The 15,089-nt window shown below is 49.1% G+C and overlaps 20 non-coding genes across 20 annotated transcripts; 10 read left to right on the plus strand and 10 right to left on the minus strand.

The window, feature by feature from the left end:
- The first annotated feature begins 1,071 nt into the window (after positions 1 to 1,071).
- Positions 1,072 to 1,144, plus strand: Trnav-aac (transfer RNA valine (anticodon AAC)). Its single transcript has one exon. It is a non-coding gene; the product is annotated as a tRNA-Val (tRNA).
- A 208-nt stretch (positions 1,145 to 1,352) lies between these two features.
- Positions 1,353 to 1,424, minus strand: Trnap-cgg (transfer RNA proline (anticodon CGG)). The gene has a single exon. It is a non-coding gene; the product is annotated as a tRNA-Pro (tRNA).
- Positions 1,425 to 1,659: 235 nt separating this feature from the next.
- Trnav-uac (transfer RNA valine (anticodon UAC)) lies at positions 1,660 to 1,732 on the plus strand. The gene has a single exon. It is a non-coding gene; the product is annotated as a tRNA-Val (tRNA).
- Positions 1,733 to 2,367: 635 nt separating this feature from the next.
- Positions 2,368 to 2,439, minus strand: Trnap-ugg (transfer RNA proline (anticodon UGG)). Its single transcript has one exon. It is a non-coding gene; the product is annotated as a tRNA-Pro (tRNA).
- A 1,500-nt stretch (positions 2,440 to 3,939) lies between these two features.
- Trnav-aac (transfer RNA valine (anticodon AAC)) lies at positions 3,940 to 4,012 on the plus strand. Its single transcript has one exon. It is a non-coding gene; the product is annotated as a tRNA-Val (tRNA).
- A 208-nt stretch (positions 4,013 to 4,220) lies between these two features.
- On the minus strand, positions 4,221 to 4,292 carry Trnap-cgg (transfer RNA proline (anticodon CGG)). The gene has a single exon. It is a non-coding gene; the product is annotated as a tRNA-Pro (tRNA).
- A 235-nt stretch (positions 4,293 to 4,527) lies between these two features.
- On the plus strand, positions 4,528 to 4,600 carry Trnav-uac (transfer RNA valine (anticodon UAC)). The gene has a single exon. It is a non-coding gene; the product is annotated as a tRNA-Val (tRNA).
- A 635-nt stretch (positions 4,601 to 5,235) lies between these two features.
- On the minus strand, positions 5,236 to 5,307 carry Trnap-ugg (transfer RNA proline (anticodon UGG)). Its single transcript has one exon. It is a non-coding gene; the product is annotated as a tRNA-Pro (tRNA).
- A 1,500-nt stretch (positions 5,308 to 6,807) lies between these two features.
- On the plus strand, positions 6,808 to 6,880 carry Trnav-aac (transfer RNA valine (anticodon AAC)). The gene has a single exon. It is a non-coding gene; the product is annotated as a tRNA-Val (tRNA).
- Positions 6,881 to 7,088: 208 nt separating this feature from the next.
- On the minus strand, positions 7,089 to 7,160 carry Trnap-cgg (transfer RNA proline (anticodon CGG)). Its single transcript has one exon. It is a non-coding gene; the product is annotated as a tRNA-Pro (tRNA).
- Positions 7,161 to 7,395: 235 nt separating this feature from the next.
- Positions 7,396 to 7,468, plus strand: Trnav-uac (transfer RNA valine (anticodon UAC)). Its single transcript has one exon. It is a non-coding gene; the product is annotated as a tRNA-Val (tRNA).
- A 635-nt stretch (positions 7,469 to 8,103) lies between these two features.
- On the minus strand, positions 8,104 to 8,175 carry Trnap-ugg (transfer RNA proline (anticodon UGG)). The gene has a single exon. It is a non-coding gene; the product is annotated as a tRNA-Pro (tRNA).
- A 1,500-nt stretch (positions 8,176 to 9,675) lies between these two features.
- On the plus strand, positions 9,676 to 9,748 carry Trnav-aac (transfer RNA valine (anticodon AAC)). The gene has a single exon. It is a non-coding gene; the product is annotated as a tRNA-Val (tRNA).
- Positions 9,749 to 9,956: 208 nt separating this feature from the next.
- Positions 9,957 to 10,028, minus strand: Trnap-cgg (transfer RNA proline (anticodon CGG)). The gene has a single exon. It is a non-coding gene; the product is annotated as a tRNA-Pro (tRNA).
- Positions 10,029 to 10,264: 236 nt separating this feature from the next.
- Trnav-uac (transfer RNA valine (anticodon UAC)) lies at positions 10,265 to 10,337 on the plus strand. Its single transcript has one exon. It is a non-coding gene; the product is annotated as a tRNA-Val (tRNA).
- A 635-nt stretch (positions 10,338 to 10,972) lies between these two features.
- Positions 10,973 to 11,044, minus strand: Trnap-ugg (transfer RNA proline (anticodon UGG)). The gene has a single exon. It is a non-coding gene; the product is annotated as a tRNA-Pro (tRNA).
- A 1,500-nt stretch (positions 11,045 to 12,544) lies between these two features.
- On the plus strand, positions 12,545 to 12,617 carry Trnav-aac (transfer RNA valine (anticodon AAC)). The gene has a single exon. It is a non-coding gene; the product is annotated as a tRNA-Val (tRNA).
- Positions 12,618 to 12,825: 208 nt separating this feature from the next.
- On the minus strand, positions 12,826 to 12,897 carry Trnap-cgg (transfer RNA proline (anticodon CGG)). Its single transcript has one exon. It is a non-coding gene; the product is annotated as a tRNA-Pro (tRNA).
- A 235-nt stretch (positions 12,898 to 13,132) lies between these two features.
- Positions 13,133 to 13,205, plus strand: Trnav-uac (transfer RNA valine (anticodon UAC)). The gene has a single exon. It is a non-coding gene; the product is annotated as a tRNA-Val (tRNA).
- Positions 13,206 to 13,840: 635 nt separating this feature from the next.
- On the minus strand, positions 13,841 to 13,912 carry Trnap-ugg (transfer RNA proline (anticodon UGG)). The gene has a single exon. It is a non-coding gene; the product is annotated as a tRNA-Pro (tRNA).
- Between the last annotated feature and the right edge of the window lie 1,177 nt (positions 13,913 to 15,089).

The raw sequence follows: 15,089 nt of genomic DNA on the forward strand, positions 1-15,089 counted from the left end.
CTAAATTTCCATTACCTCTTCGTTACAAGAATACTGATGGTTTTCACCTGATCTGCTTCGTCCAGCAGCGATAGTAGTAAGTAAATCGACGACAGTTTCATTAAAAGTAGGTCAGACACAGAAATCGGAGTTACGTGTAGCTCATGTTATTACGCTTTCAAATGCAGTTCTCCGGCTGGGAGTAGTGGCGTACTCCTGTAATCCAAGCGTCTGGGAGGCCGTTGTTGTGGAAGAGATCTGGGAACAACTACAGATTCGGCCGTTTCATCAGCTCAGGAACGACCGCGACGCCTTCATCGAGCTCTGCAGATTGACCAGATAGCAGTGCGGAATTTTCGGCTAGTGGTGGCTCGGGGTTAAGAGAAGTCGAGAGCAGTGAGCAAAACTACATCGGGAAACCGAAACAGACGAATCATAACGAAAAGATTGCGGAATGTACTGCAAAAGCAAAACTTCGAGAAGACGAACTCTGAAGCCGTCGGTGCCTTAACAATCATTCCGCGCAGCAACGATAATCTGGCGAGAGCGAGGCGTGGGTGTCGCTCGACCACACAACACATTTTATATAATGTTCTACTTATTCTAAACTTGCGTTTCCAGATCATCAGTAAAATACTGTGTGATTTACACCTGGTTTCCTTCTTCCAAAAGCGATATTGAGAAGTACATCGACTGCAGCGTCATTGACGGTCGTGGGTCCGGGCGCCGGCGCGCCAGCGGTGGCCTGACGGAGCTGCTGGTGCCTTCATGTAGAGCTACCGCTGAGTCCGGGCTCCTCGCCGCTAACGAAGTGATTGCTTTTGGTGACATCATTTGCAATAGCGACTGCGCGAATTGACGGTACCTCGTATGGAAAGAATGAGAAGCTGATGCTGCTGAGGACTCGGCCGCGAGCATTTCCGACGACTTCTTGGGCTCTCATTCGTGATGGCATTCAGACAGGCAAGGGTGCTGTCGATTGTTGCATACGAATGCGAAATACCTGCATTGTGCGTTTCCGCAAAGTGATTTTTACGCCAAAGTTGCGATCGTCCTACAAGTTGTGTCAGATGTGGAGCACAGAGCGTAGCAGTTTCCGTGGTGTAGCGGTTATCACGTCTGCCTAACACGCAGAAGGTCCCCGGTTCGATTCCGGGCGGAAACACTTTTTCGTCGCACTCAACAAGACCCTTGCTACAATCTCTACTGTGACCATTTAAATCAATTTCAAACGGCCCACCACCAGGGCTCAGATGATACATGAAACTCTTTCAGAACCGGCTACTTGGTTTTTGTGCTTACCTGGAGGGCTGGAAATGCGCGGAACAGCCGCCGGCATGACGGTAGTTGCCACACGTTTGCACAAAACGCAAGGGCTCGTCCGGGATTTGAACCCGGGACCTCCTGCACCCGAAGCAGGAATCATACCCCTAGACCAACGAGCCTGTTCGTAGCGTCTAAGCGCTGCACATGACTGACGCCTCCGTTCTTGGTATCACCATGCAGAGCTGCCGCTCACCCAGCGTTTTCCCTGGCTGTTGCGGTTTGATTGTTTTCATCGATGTCTTTTACAATAGCAAACTTCTAGAATCGGAGGGAGCTCGTAGGCGATGCCTTTGCTTACGCAGGAAAAATCTGTTGCCACTACGGGTTTCTAGGTAGAACAGCCGCAGAGCCGTCGTTTCCGTGGTGTAGCGGTTATCACGTCTGCTTTACACGCAGAAGGTCCCCGGTTCGATCCCGGGCGGAAACACGACTTTTTTTAAACCCCTTTTCGGATTCCATTTCCGAGATTACGTCACGTCTGCGTATGCATGGATAATAAATGTCGTGTGCTACACGGATATCGCTTCATTTTACTGTCAAATGCTCTTGCTCCCATAGTGTACCGGTATTCAGTAACTCAGAACGCTCGTAGCTCCATTCTGGCCGGCAAAGTTTATAATCCATTTCTTCAGGACTACTTCAAGTGCGCTTCATACTGGCTTTCCTGAGCTCACTGCACTCGCCTTGTCACAGCTCTGTTGAAGTGTGAACGTAACTAATAGTGAGAAACTCTTAACTACGCTCAGTCTTGTATCCCACCCTTTGGTTGTTGTCGTCGCTAATCAGATGAAGGTAGACTGCTCCACGATTGAGGTTCGTCTCCACTCACGGTGCACATGTTCTGCAAACACAACCTTTGTTTTCCGTTGCATGCAAGATTACTGTCGGCTCTTCTACAGCATCGACCCATGTAATTTACTGGTGTCAGATTCTTGCCATATCAAACGGTCCCTTCATCACCGTAGTGCTACACAAAGCGTGCTGCGGCAGGCATCTATTCTTCATTGCAGAGCTGCAAACGTGGGTGAGCTCCACCTACTCTTCAGCACGGTCAAAACGGTAGGGCTCGTCCGGGATTTGAACCCGGGACCTCCTGCACCCAAAGCAGGAATCATACCCCTAGACCAACGAGCCACCTGCCAGTAGCAATGAAGCTAATCCCAAGCAGTCCAGCTCCGAGGAACACTAACTTCCATGTAAATCAGAAACAAAAGCGCTTTCTGAAGGCAGCGCTCACCACTGATGGGAAGAATATGAAAGGCAATGAATATAGAGTGAATAATTTCATCGCGCTCTGCAGATGAACAGACGGTGGTGTTTCACTTTCGTCATGTGCTTTCTCAGTGTCAAGGGAAGGCATGTGCACTAAACAAAAGAACATCGGGAATCCGAAACACCAACTCATAACGAAAAGATTGCGGAATATACTGCAAGCAAAACTTCCAGAAGACCACTCCTGAAGGCGTCGGTGCCTTAACAATTATTCCGTGCAGCAATGATCATCTAGGAAGAGCCAACTGTACGTGTCGCTCCACCACACAACTTTTTTTGATATTGTTTTACCTAAATTTCCATTACCTCTTCGTTACAAGAATACTGATGGTTTTCACCTGATCTGCTTCGTCCAGCAGCGATAGTAGTAAGTAAATCGACGACAGTTTCATTAAAAGTAGGTCAGACACAGAAATCGGAGTTACGTGTAGCTCATGTTATTACGCTTTCAAATGCAGTTCTCCGGCTGGGAGTAGTGGCGTACTCCTGTAATCCAAGCGTCTGGGAGGCCGTTGTTGTGGAAGAGATCTGGGAACAACTACAGATTCGGCCGTTTCATCAGCTCAGGAACGACCGCGACGCCTTCATCGAGCTCTGCAGATTGACCAGATAGCAGTGCGGAATTTTCGGCTAGTGGTGGCTCGGGGTTAAGAGAAGTCGAGAGCAGTGAGCAAAACTACATCGGGAAACCGAAACAGACGACTCATAACGAAAAGATTGCGGAATGTACTGCAAAAGCAAAACTTCGAGAAGACGAACTCTGAAGCCGTCGGTGCCTTAACAATCATTCCGCGCAGAAACGATAATCTGGCGAGAGCGAGGCGTGGGTGTCGCTCGACCACACAACACATTTTATATAATGTTCTACTTATTCTAAACTTGCGTTTCCAGATCATCAGTAAAATACTGTGTGATTTACACCTGGTTTCCTTCTTCCAAAAGCGATATTAAGAAGTACATCGACTGCAGCGTCATTGACGGTCGTGGGTCCGGGCGCCGGCGCGCCAGCGGTGGCCTGACGGAGCTGCTGGTGCCTTCATGTAGAGCTACCGCTGAGTCCGGGCTCCTCGCCGCTAACGAAGTGATTGCTTTTGGTGACATCATTTGCAATAGCGACTGCGCGAATTGACGGTACCTCGTATGGAAAGAATGAGAAGCTGATGCTGCTGAGGACTCGGCCGCGAGCATTTCCGACGACTTCTTGGGCTCTCATTCGTGATGGCATTCAGACAGGCAAGGGTGCTGTCGATTGTTGCATACGAATGCGAAATACCTGCATTGTGCGTTTCCGCAAAGTGATTTTTACGCCAAAGTTGCGATCGTCCTACAAGTTGTGTCAGATGTGGAGCACAGAGCGTAGCAGTTTCCGTGGTGTAGCGGTTATCACGTCTGCCTAACACGCAGAAGGTCCCCGGTTCGATTCCGGGCGGAAACACTTTTTCGTCGCACTCAACAAGACCCTTGCTACAATCTCTACTGTGACCATTTAAATCAATTTCAAACGGCCCACCACCAGGGCTCAGATGATACATGAAACTCTTTCAGAACCGGCTACTTGGTTTTTGTGCTTACCTGGAGGGCTGGAAATGCGCGGAACAGCCGCCGGCATGACGGTAGTTGCCACACGTTTGCACAAAACGCAAGGGCTCGTCCGGGATTTGAACCCGGGACCTCCTGCACCCGAAGCAGGAATCATACCCCTAGACCAACGAGCCTGTTCGTAGCGTCTAAGCGCTGCACATGACTGACGCCTCCGTTCTTGGTATCACCATGCAGAGCTGCCGCTCACCCAGCGTTTTCCCTGGCTGTTGCGGTTTGATTGTTTTCATCGATGTCTTTTACAATAGCAAACTTCTAGAATCGGAGGGAGCTCGTAGGCGATGCCTTTGCTTACGCAGGAAAAATCTGTTGCCACTACGGGTTTCTAGGTAGAACAGCCGCAGAGCCGTCGTTTCCGTGGTGTAGCGGTTATCACGTCTGCTTTACACGCAGAAGGTCCCCGGTTCGATCCCGGGCGGAAACACGACTTTTTTTAAACCCCTTTTCGGATTCCATTTCCGAGATTACGTCACGTCTGCGTATGCATGGATAATAAATGTCGTGTGCTACACGGATATCGCTTCATTTTACTGTCAAATGCTCTTGCTCCCATAGTGTACCGGTATTCAGTAACTCAGAACGCTCGTAGCTCCATTCTGGCCGGCAAAGTTTATAATCCATTTCTTCAGGACTACTTCAAGTGCGCTTCATACTGGCTTTCCTGAGCTCACTGCACTCGCCTTGTCACAGCTCTGTTGAAGTGTGAACGTAACTAATAGTGAGAAACTCTTAACTACGCTCAGTCTTGTATCCCACCCTTTGGTTGTTGTCGTCGCTAATCAGATGAAGGTAGACTGCTCCACGATTGAGGTTCGTCTCCACTCACGGTGCACATGTTCTGCAAACACAACCTTTGTTTTCCGTTGCATGCAAGATTACTGTCGGCTCTTCTACAGCATCGACCCATGTAATTTACTGGTGTCAGATTCTTGCCATATCAAACGGTCCCTTCATCACCGTAGTGCTACACAAAGCGTGCTGCGGCAGGCATCTATTCTTCATTGCAGAGCTGCAAACGTGGGTGAGCTCCACCTACTCTTCAGCACGGTCAAAACGGTAGGGCTCGTCCGGGATTTGAACCCGGGACCTCCTGCACCCAAAGCAGGAATCATACCCCTAGACCAACGAGCCACCTGCCAGTAGCAATGAAGCTAATCCCAAGCAGTCCAGCTCCGAGGAACACTAACTTCCATGTAAATCAGAAACAAAAGCGCTTTCTGAAGGCAGCGCTCACCACTGATGGGAAGAATATGAAAGGCAATGAATATAGAGTGAATAATTTCATCGCGCTCTGCAGATGAACAGACGGTGGTGTTTCACTTTCGTCATGTGCTTTCTCAGTGTCAAGGGAAGGCATGTGCACTAAACAAAAGAACATCGGGAATCCGAAACACCAACTCATAACGAAAAGATTGCGGAATATACTGCAAGCAAAACTTCCAGAAGACCACTCCTGAAGGCGTCGGTGCCTTAACAATTATTCCGTGCAGCAATGATCATCTAGGAAGAGCCAACTGTACGTGTCGCTCCACCACACAACTTTTTTTGATATTGTTTTACCTAAATTTCCATTACCTCTTCGTTACAAGAATACTGATGGTTTTCACCTGATCTGCTTCGTCCAGCAGCGATAGTAGTAAGTAAATCGACGACAGTTTCATTAAAAGTAGGTCAGACACAGAAATCGGAGTTACGTGTAGCTCATGTTATTACGCTTTCAAATGCAGTTCTCCGGCTGGGAGTAGTGGCGTACTCCTGTAATCCAAGCGTCTGGGAGGCCGTTGTTGTGGAAGAGATCTGGGAACAACTACAGATTCGGCCGTTTCATCAGCTCAGGAACGACCGCGACGCCTTCATCGAGCTCTGCAGATTGACCAGATAGCAGTGCGGAATTTTCGGCTAGTGGTGGCTCGGGGTTAAGAGAAGTCGAGAGCAGTGAGCAAAACTACATCGGGAAACCGAAACAGACGACTCATAACGAAAAGATTGCGGAATGTACTGCAAAAGCAAAACTTCGAGAAGACGAACTCTGAAGCCGTCGGTGCCTTAACAATCATTCCGCGCAGAAACGATAATCTGGCGAGAGCGAGGCGTGGGTGTCGCTCGACCACACAACACATTTTATATAATGTTCTACTTATTCTAAACTTGCGTTTCCAGATCATCAGTAAAATACTGTGTGATTTACACCTGGTTTCCTTCTTCCAAAAGCGATATTAAGAAGTACATCGACTGCAGCGTCATTGACGGTCGTGGGTCCGGGCGCCGGCGCGCCAGCGGTGGCCTGACGGAGCTGCTGGTGCCTTCATGTAGAGCTACCGCTGAGTCCGGGCTCCTCGCCGCTAACGAAGTGATTGCTTTTGGTGACATCATTTGCAATAGCGACTGCGCGAATTGACGGTACCTCGTATGGAAAGAATGAGAAGCTGATGCTGCTGAGGACTCGGCCGCGAGCATTTCCGACGACTTCTTGGGCTCTCATTCGTGATGGCATTCAGACAGGCAAGGGTGCTGTCGATTGTTGCATACGAATGCGAAATACCTGCATTGTGCGTTTCCGCAAAGTGATTTTTACGCCAAAGTTGCGATCGTCCTACAAGTTGTGTCAGATGTGGAGCACAGAGCGTAGCAGTTTCCGTGGTGTAGCGGTTATCACGTCTGCCTAACACGCAGAAGGTCCCCGGTTCGATTCCGGGCGGAAACACTTTTTCGTCGCACTCAACAAGACCCTTGCTACAATCTCTACTGTGACCATTTAAATCAATTTCAAACGGCCCACCACCAGGGCTCAGATGATACATGAAACTCTTTCAGAACCGGCTACTTGGTTTTTGTGCTTACCTGGAGGGCTGGAAATGCGCGGAACAGCCGCCGGCATGACGGTAGTTGCCACACGTTTGCACAAAACGCAAGGGCTCGTCCGGGATTTGAACCCGGGACCTCCTGCACCCGAAGCAGGAATCATACCCCTAGACCAACGAGCCTGTTCGTAGCGTCTAAGCGCTGCACATGACTGACGCCTCCGTTCTTGGTATCACCATGCAGAGCTGCCGCTCACCCAGCGTTTTCCCTGGCTGTTGCGGTTTGATTGTTTTCATCGATGTCTTTTACAATAGCAAACTTCTAGAATCGGAGGGAGCTCGTAGGCGATGCCTTTGCTTACGCAGGAAAAATCTGTTGCCACTACGGGTTTCTAGGTAGAACAGCCGCAGAGCCGTCGTTTCCGTGGTGTAGCGGTTATCACGTCTGCTTTACACGCAGAAGGTCCCCGGTTCGATCCCGGGCGGAAACACGACTTTTTTTAAACCCCTTTTCGGATTCCATTTCCGAGATTACGTCACGTCTGCGTATGCATGGATAATAAATGTCGTGTGCTACACGGATATCGCTTCATTTTACTGTCAAATGCTCTTGCTCCCATAGTGTACCGGTATTCAGTAACTCAGAACGCTCGTAGCTCCATTCTGGCCGGCAAAGTTTATAATCCATTTCTTCAGGACTACTTCAAGTGCGCTTCATACTGGCTTTCCTGAGCTCACTGCACTCGCCTTGTCACAGCTCTGTTGAAGTGTGAACGTAACTAATAGTGAGAAACTCTTAACTACGCTCAGTCTTGTATCCCACCCTTTGGTTGTTGTCGTCGCTAATCAGATGAAGGTAGACTGCTCCACGATTGAGGTTCGTCTCCACTCACGGTGCACATGTTCTGCAAACACAACCTTTGTTTTCCGTTGCATGCAAGATTACTGTCGGCTCTTCTACAGCATCGACCCATGTAATTTACTGGTGTCAGATTCTTGCCATATCAAACGGTCCCTTCATCACCGTAGTGCTACACAAAGCGTGCTGCGGCAGGCATCTATTCTTCATTGCAGAGCTGCAAACGTGGGTGAGCTCCACCTACTCTTCAGCACGGTCAAAACGGTAGGGCTCGTCCGGGATTTGAACCCGGGACCTCCTGCACCCAAAGCAGGAATCATACCCCTAGACCAACGAGCCACCTGCCAGTAGCAATGAAGCTAATCCCAAGCAGTCCAGCTCCGAGGAACACTAACTTCCATGTAAATCAGAAACAAAAGCGCTTTCTGAAGGCAGCGCTCACCACTGATGGGAAGAATATGAAAGGCAATGAATATAGAGTGAATAATTTCATCGCGCTCTGCAGATGAACAGACGGTGGTGTTTCACTTTCGTCATGTGCTTTCTCAGTGTCAAGGGAAGGCATGTGCACTAAACAAAAGAACATCGGGAATCCGAAACACCAACTCATAACGAAAAGATTGCGGAATATACTGCAAGCAAAACTTCCAGAAGACCACTCCTGAAGGCGTCGGTGCCTTAACAATTATTCCGTGCAGCAATGATCATCTAGGAAGAGCCAACTGTACGTGTCGCTCCACCACACAACTTTTTTTGATATTGTTTTACCTAAATTTCCATTACCTCTTCGTTACAAGAATACTGATGGTTTTCACCTGATCTGCTTCGTCCAGCAGCGATAGTAGTAAGTAAATCGACGACAGTTTCATTAAAAGTAGGTCAGACACAGAAATCGGAGTTACGTGTAGCTCATGTTATTACGCTTTCAAATGCAGTTCTCCGGCTGGGAGTAGTGGCGTACTCCTGTAATCCAAGCGTCTGGGAGGCCGTTGTTGTGGAAGAGATCTGGGAACAACTACAGATTCGGCCGTTTCATCAGCTCAGGAACGACCGCGACGCCTTCATCGAGCTCTGCAGATTGACCAGATAGCAGTGCGGAATTTTCGGCTAGTGGTGGCTCGGGGTTAAGAGAAGTCGAGAGCAGTGAGCAAAACTACATCGGGAAACCGAAACAGACGACTCATAACGAAAAGATTGCGGAATGTACTGCAAAAGCAAAACTTCGAGAAGACGAACTCTGAAGCCGTCGGTGCCTTAACAATCATTCCGCGCAGCAACGATAATCTGGCGAGAGCGAGGCGTGGGTGTCGCTCGACCACACAACACATTTTATATAATGTTCTACTTATTCTAAACTTGCGTTTCCAGATCATCAGTAAAATACTGTGTGATTTACACCTGGTTTCCTTCTTCCAAAAGCGATATTAAGAAGTACATCGACTGCAGCGTCATTGACGGTCGTGGGTCCGGGCGCCGGCGCGCCAGCGGTGGCCTGACGGAGCTGCTGGTGCCTTCATGTAGAGCTACCGCTGAGTCCGGGCTCCTCGCCGCTAACGAAGTGATTGCTTTTGGTGACATCATTTGCAATAGCGACTGCGCGAATTGACGGTACCTCGTATGGAAAGAATGAGAAGCTGATGCTGCTGAGGACTCGGCCGCGAGCATTTCCGACGACTTCTTGGGCTCTCATTCGTGATGGCATTCAGACAGGCAAGGGTGCTGTCGATTGTTGCATACGAATGCGAAATACCTGCATTGTGCGTTTCCGCAAAGTGATTTTTACGCCAAAGTTGCGATCGTCCTACAAGTTGTGTCAGATGTGGAGCACAGAGCGTAGCAGTTTCCGTGGTGTAGCGGTTATCACGTCTGCCTAACACGCAGAAGGTCCCCGGTTCGATTCCGGGCGGAAACACTTTTTCGTCGCACTCAACAAGACCCTTGCTACAATCTCTACTGTGACCATTTAAATCAATTTCAAACGGCCCACCACCAGGGCTCAGATGATACATGAAACTCTTTCAGAACCGGCTACTTGGTTTTTGTGCTTACCTGGAGGGCTGGAAATGCGCGGAACAGCCGCCGGCATGACGGTAGTTGCCACACGTTTGCACAAAACGCAAGGGCTCGTCCGGGATTTGAACCCGGGACCTCCTGCACCCGAAGCAGGAATCATACCCCTAGACCAACGAGCCTGTTCGTAGCGTCTAAGCGCTGCACATGACTGACGCCTCCGTTCTTGGTATCACCATGCAGAGCTGCCGCTCACCCAGCGTTTTCCCTGGCTGTTGCGGTTTGATTGTTTTCATCGATGTCTTTTACAATAGCAAACTTCTAGAATCGGAGGGAGCTCGTAGGCGATGCCTTTGCTTACGCAGGAAAAAATCTGTTGCCACTACGGGTTTCTAGGTAGAACAGCCGCAGAGCCGTCGTTTCCGTGGTGTAGCGGTTATCACGTCTGCTTTACACGCAGAAGGTCCCCGGTTCGATCCCGGGCGGAAACACGACTTTTTTAAAACCCCTTTTCGGATTCCATTTCCGAGATTACGTCACGTCTGCGTATGCATGGATAATAAATGTCGTGTGCTACACGGATATCGCTTCATTTTACTGTCAAATGCTCTTGCTCCCATAGTGTACCGGTATTCAGTAACTCAGAACGCTCGTAGCTCCATTCTGGCCGGCAAAGTTTATAATCCATTTCTTCAGGACTACTTCAAGTGCGCTTCATACTGGCTTTCCTGAGCTCACTGCACTCGCCTTGTCACAGCTCTGTTGAAGTGTGAACGTAACTAATAGTGAGAAACTCTTAACTACGCTCAGTCTTGTATCCCACCCTTTGGTTGTTGTCGTCGCTAATCAGATGAAGGTAGACTGCTCCACGATTGAGGTTCGTCTCCACTCACGGTGCACATGTTCTGCAAACACAACCTTTGTTTTCCGTTGCATGCAAGATTACTGTCGGCTCTTCTACAGCATCGACCCATGTAATTTACTGGTGTCAGATTCTTGCCATATCAAACGGTCCCTTCATCACCGTAGTGCTACACAAAGCGTGCTGCGGCAGGCATCTATTCTTCATTGCAGAGCTGCAAACGTGGGTGAGCTCCACCTACTCTTCAGCACGGTCAAAACGGTAGGGCTCGTCCGGGATTTGAACCCGGGACCTCCTGCACCCAAAGCAGGAATCATACCCCTAGACCAACGAGCCACCTGCCAGTAGCAATGAAGCTAATCCCAAGCAGTCCAGCTCCGAGGAACACTAACTTCCATGTAAATCAGAAACAAAAGCGCTTTCTGAAGGCAGCGCTCACCACTGATGGGAAGAATATGAAAGGCAATGAATATAGAGTGAATAATTTCATCGCGCTCTGCAGATGAACAGACGGTGGTGTTTCACTTTCGTCATGTGCTTTCTCAGTGTCAAGGGAAGGCATGTGCACTAAACAAAAGAACATCGGGAATCCGAAACACCAACTCATAACGAAAAGATTGCGGAATATACTGCAAGCAAAACTTCCAGAAGACCACTCCTGAAGGCGTCGGTGCCTTAACAATTATTCCGTGCAGCAATGATCATCTAGGAAGAGCCAACTGTACGTGTCGCTCCACCACACAACTTTTTTTGATATTGTTTTACCTAAATTTCCATTACCTCTTCGTTACAAGAATACTGATGGTTTTCACCTGATCTGCTTCGTCCAGCAGCGATAGTAGTAAGTAAATCGACGACAGTTTCATTAAAAGTAGGTCAGACACAGAAATCGGAGTTACGTGTAGCTCATGTTATTACGCTTTCAAATGCAGTTCTCCGGCTGGGAGTAGTGGCGTACTCCTGTAATCCAAGCGTCTGGGAGGCCGTTGTTGTGGAAGAGATCTGGGAACAACTACAGATTCGGCCGTTTCATCAGCTCAGGAACGACCGCGACGCCTTCATCGAGCTCTGCAGATTGACCAGATAGCAGTGCGGAATTTTCGGCTAGTGGTGGCTCGGGGTTAAGAGAAGTCGAGAGCAGTGAGCAAAACTACATCGGGAAACCGAAACAGACGACTCATAACGAAAAGATTGCGGAATGTACTGCAAAAGCAAAACTTCGAGAAGACGAACTCTGAAGCCGTCGGTGCCTTAACAATCATTCCGCGCAGCAACGATAATCTGGCGAGAGCGAGGCGTGGGTGTCGCTCGACCACACAACACATTTTATATAATGTTCTACTTATTCTAAACTTGCGTTTCCAGATCATCAGTAAAATACTGTGTGATTTACACCTGGTTTCCTTCTTCCAAAAGCGATATTAAGAAGTACATCGACTGCAGCGTCATTGACGGTCGTGGGTCCGGGCGCCGGCGCGCCAGCGGTGGCCTGACGGAGCTGCTGGTGCCTTCATGTAGAGCTACCGCTGAGTCCGGGCTCCTCGCCGCTAACGAAGTGATTGCTTTTGGTGACATCATTTGCAATAGCGACTGCGCGAATTGACGGTACCTCGTATGGAAAGAATGAGAAGCTGATGCTGCTGAGGACTCGGCCGCGAGCATTTCCGACGACTTCTTGGGCTCTCATTCGTGATGGCATTCAGACAGGCAAGGGTGCTGTCGATTGTTGCATACGAATGCGAAATACCTGCATTGTGCGTTTCCGCAAAGTGATTTTTACGCCAAAGTTGCGATCGTCCTACAAGTTGTGTCAGATGTGGAGCACAGAGCGTAGCAGTTTCCGTGGTGTAGCGGTTATCACGTCTGCCTAACACGCAGAAGGTCCCCGGTTCGATTCCGGGCGGAAACACTTTTTCGTCGCACTCAACAAGACCCTTGCTACAATCTCTACTGTGACCATTTAAATCAATTTCAAACGGCCCACCACCAGGGCTCAGATGATACATGAAACTCTTTCAGAACCGGCTACTTGGTTTTTGTGCTTACCTGGAGGGCTGGAAATGCGCGGAACAGCCGCCGGCATGACGGTAGTTGCCACACGTTTGCACAAAACGCAAGGGCTCGTCCGGGATTTGAACCCGGGACCTCCTGCACCCGAAGCAGGAATCATACCCCTAGACCAACGAGCCTGTTCGTAGCGTCTAAGCGCTGCACATGACTGACGCCTCCGTTCTTGGTATCACCATGCAGAGCTGCCGCTCACCCAGCGTTTTCCCTGGCTGTTGCGGTTTGATTGTTTTCATCGATGTCTTTTACAATAGCAAACTTCTAGAATCGGAGGGAGCTCGTAGGCGATGCCTTTGCTTACGCAGGAAAAATCTGTTGCCACTACGGGTTTCTAGGTAGAACAGCCGCAGAGCCGTCGTTTCCGTGGTGTAGCGGTTATCACGTCTGCTTTACACGCAGAAGGTCCCCGGTTCGATCCCGGGCGGAAACACGACTTTTTTTAAACCCCTTTTCGGATTCCATTTCCGAGATTACGTCACGTCTGCGTATGCATGGATAATAAATGTCGTGTGCTACACGGATATCGCTTCATTTTACTGTCAAATGCTCTTGCTCCCATAGTGTACCGGTATTCAGTAACTCAGAACGCTCGTAGCTCCATTCTGGCCGGCAAAGTTTATAATCCATTTCTTCAGGACTACTTCAAGTGCGCTTCATACTGGCTTTCCTGAGCTCACTGCACTCGCCTTGTCACAGCTCTGTTGAAGTGTGAACGTAACTAATAGTGAGAAACTCTTAACTACGCTCAGTCTTGTATCCCACCCTTTGGTTGTTGTCGTCGCTAATCAGATGAAGGTAGACTGCTCCACGATTGAGGTTCGTCTCCACTCACGGTGCACATGTTCTGCAAACACAACCTTTGTTTTCCGTTGCATGCAAGATTACTGTCGGCTCTTCTACAGCATCGACCCATGTAATTTACTGGTGTCAGATTCTTGCCATATCAAACGGTCCCTTCATCACCGTAGTGCTACACAAAGCGTGCTGCGGCAGGCATCTATTCTTCATTGCAGAGCTGCAAACGTGGGTGAGCTCCACCTACTCTTCAGCACGGTCAAAACGGTAGGGCTCGTCCGGGATTTGAACCCGGGACCTCCTGCACCCAAAGCAGGAATCATACCCCTAGACCAACGAGCCACCTGCCAGTAGCAATGAAGCTAATCCCAAGCAGTCCAGCTCCGAGGAACACTAACTTCCATGTAAATCAGAAACAAAAGCGCTTTCTGAAGGCAGCGCTCACCACTGATGGGAAGAATATGAAAGGCAATGAATATAGAGTGAATAATTTCATCGCGCTCTGCAGATGAACAGACGGTGGTGTTTCACTTTCGTCATGTGCTTTCTCAGTGTCAAGGGAAGGCATGTGCACTAAACAAAAGAACATCGGGAATCCGAAACACCAACTCATAACGAAAAGATTGCGGAATATACTGCAAGCAAAACTTCCAGAAGACCACTCCTGAAGGCGTCGGTGCCTTAACAATTATTCCGTGCAGCAATGATCATCTAGGAAGAGCCAACTGTACGTGTCGCTCCACCACACAACTTTTTTTGATATTGTTTTACCTAAATTTCCATTACCTCTTCGTTACAAGAATACTGATGGTTTTCACCTGATCTGCTTCGTCCAGCAGCGATAGTAGTAAGTAAATCGACGACAGTTTCATTAAAAGTAGGTCAGACACAGAAATCGGAGTTACGTGTAGCTCATGTTATTACGCTTTCAAATGCAGTTCTCCGGCTGGGAGTAGTGGCGTACTCCTGTAATCCAAGCGTCTGGGAGGCCGTTGTTGTGGAAGAGATCTGGGAACAACTACAGATTCGGCCGTTTCATCAGCTCAGGAACGACCGCGACGCCTTCATCGAGCTCTGCAGATTGACCAGATAGCAGTGCGGAATTTTCGGCTAGTGGTGGCTCGGGGTTAAGAGAAGTCGAGAGCAGTGAGCAAAACTACATCGGGAAACCGAAACAGACGACTCATAACGAAAAGATTGCGGAATGTACTGCAAAAGCAAAACTTCGAGAAGACGAACTCTGAAGCCGTCGGTGCCTTAACAATCATTCCGCGCAGCAACGATAATCTGGCGAGAGCGAGGCGTGGGTGTCGCTCGACCACACAACACATTTTATATAATGTTCTACTTATTCTAAACTTGCGTTTCCAGATCATCAGTAAAATACTGTGTGATTTACACCTGGTTTCCTTCTTCCAAAAGCGATATTAAGAAGTACATCGACTGCAGCGTCATTGACGGTCGTGGGTCCGGGCGCCGGCGCGCCAGCGGTGGCCTGACGGAGCTGCTGGTGCCTTCA

Source organism: Schistocerca cancellata, unplaced genomic scaffold, assembly GCF_023864275.1.
Source record: "Schistocerca cancellata isolate TAMUIC-IGC-003103 unplaced genomic scaffold, iqSchCanc2.1 HiC_scaffold_630, whole genome shotgun sequence".
Classification (NCBI taxonomy): domain Eukaryota; kingdom Metazoa; phylum Arthropoda; class Insecta; order Orthoptera; family Acrididae; genus Schistocerca; species Schistocerca cancellata.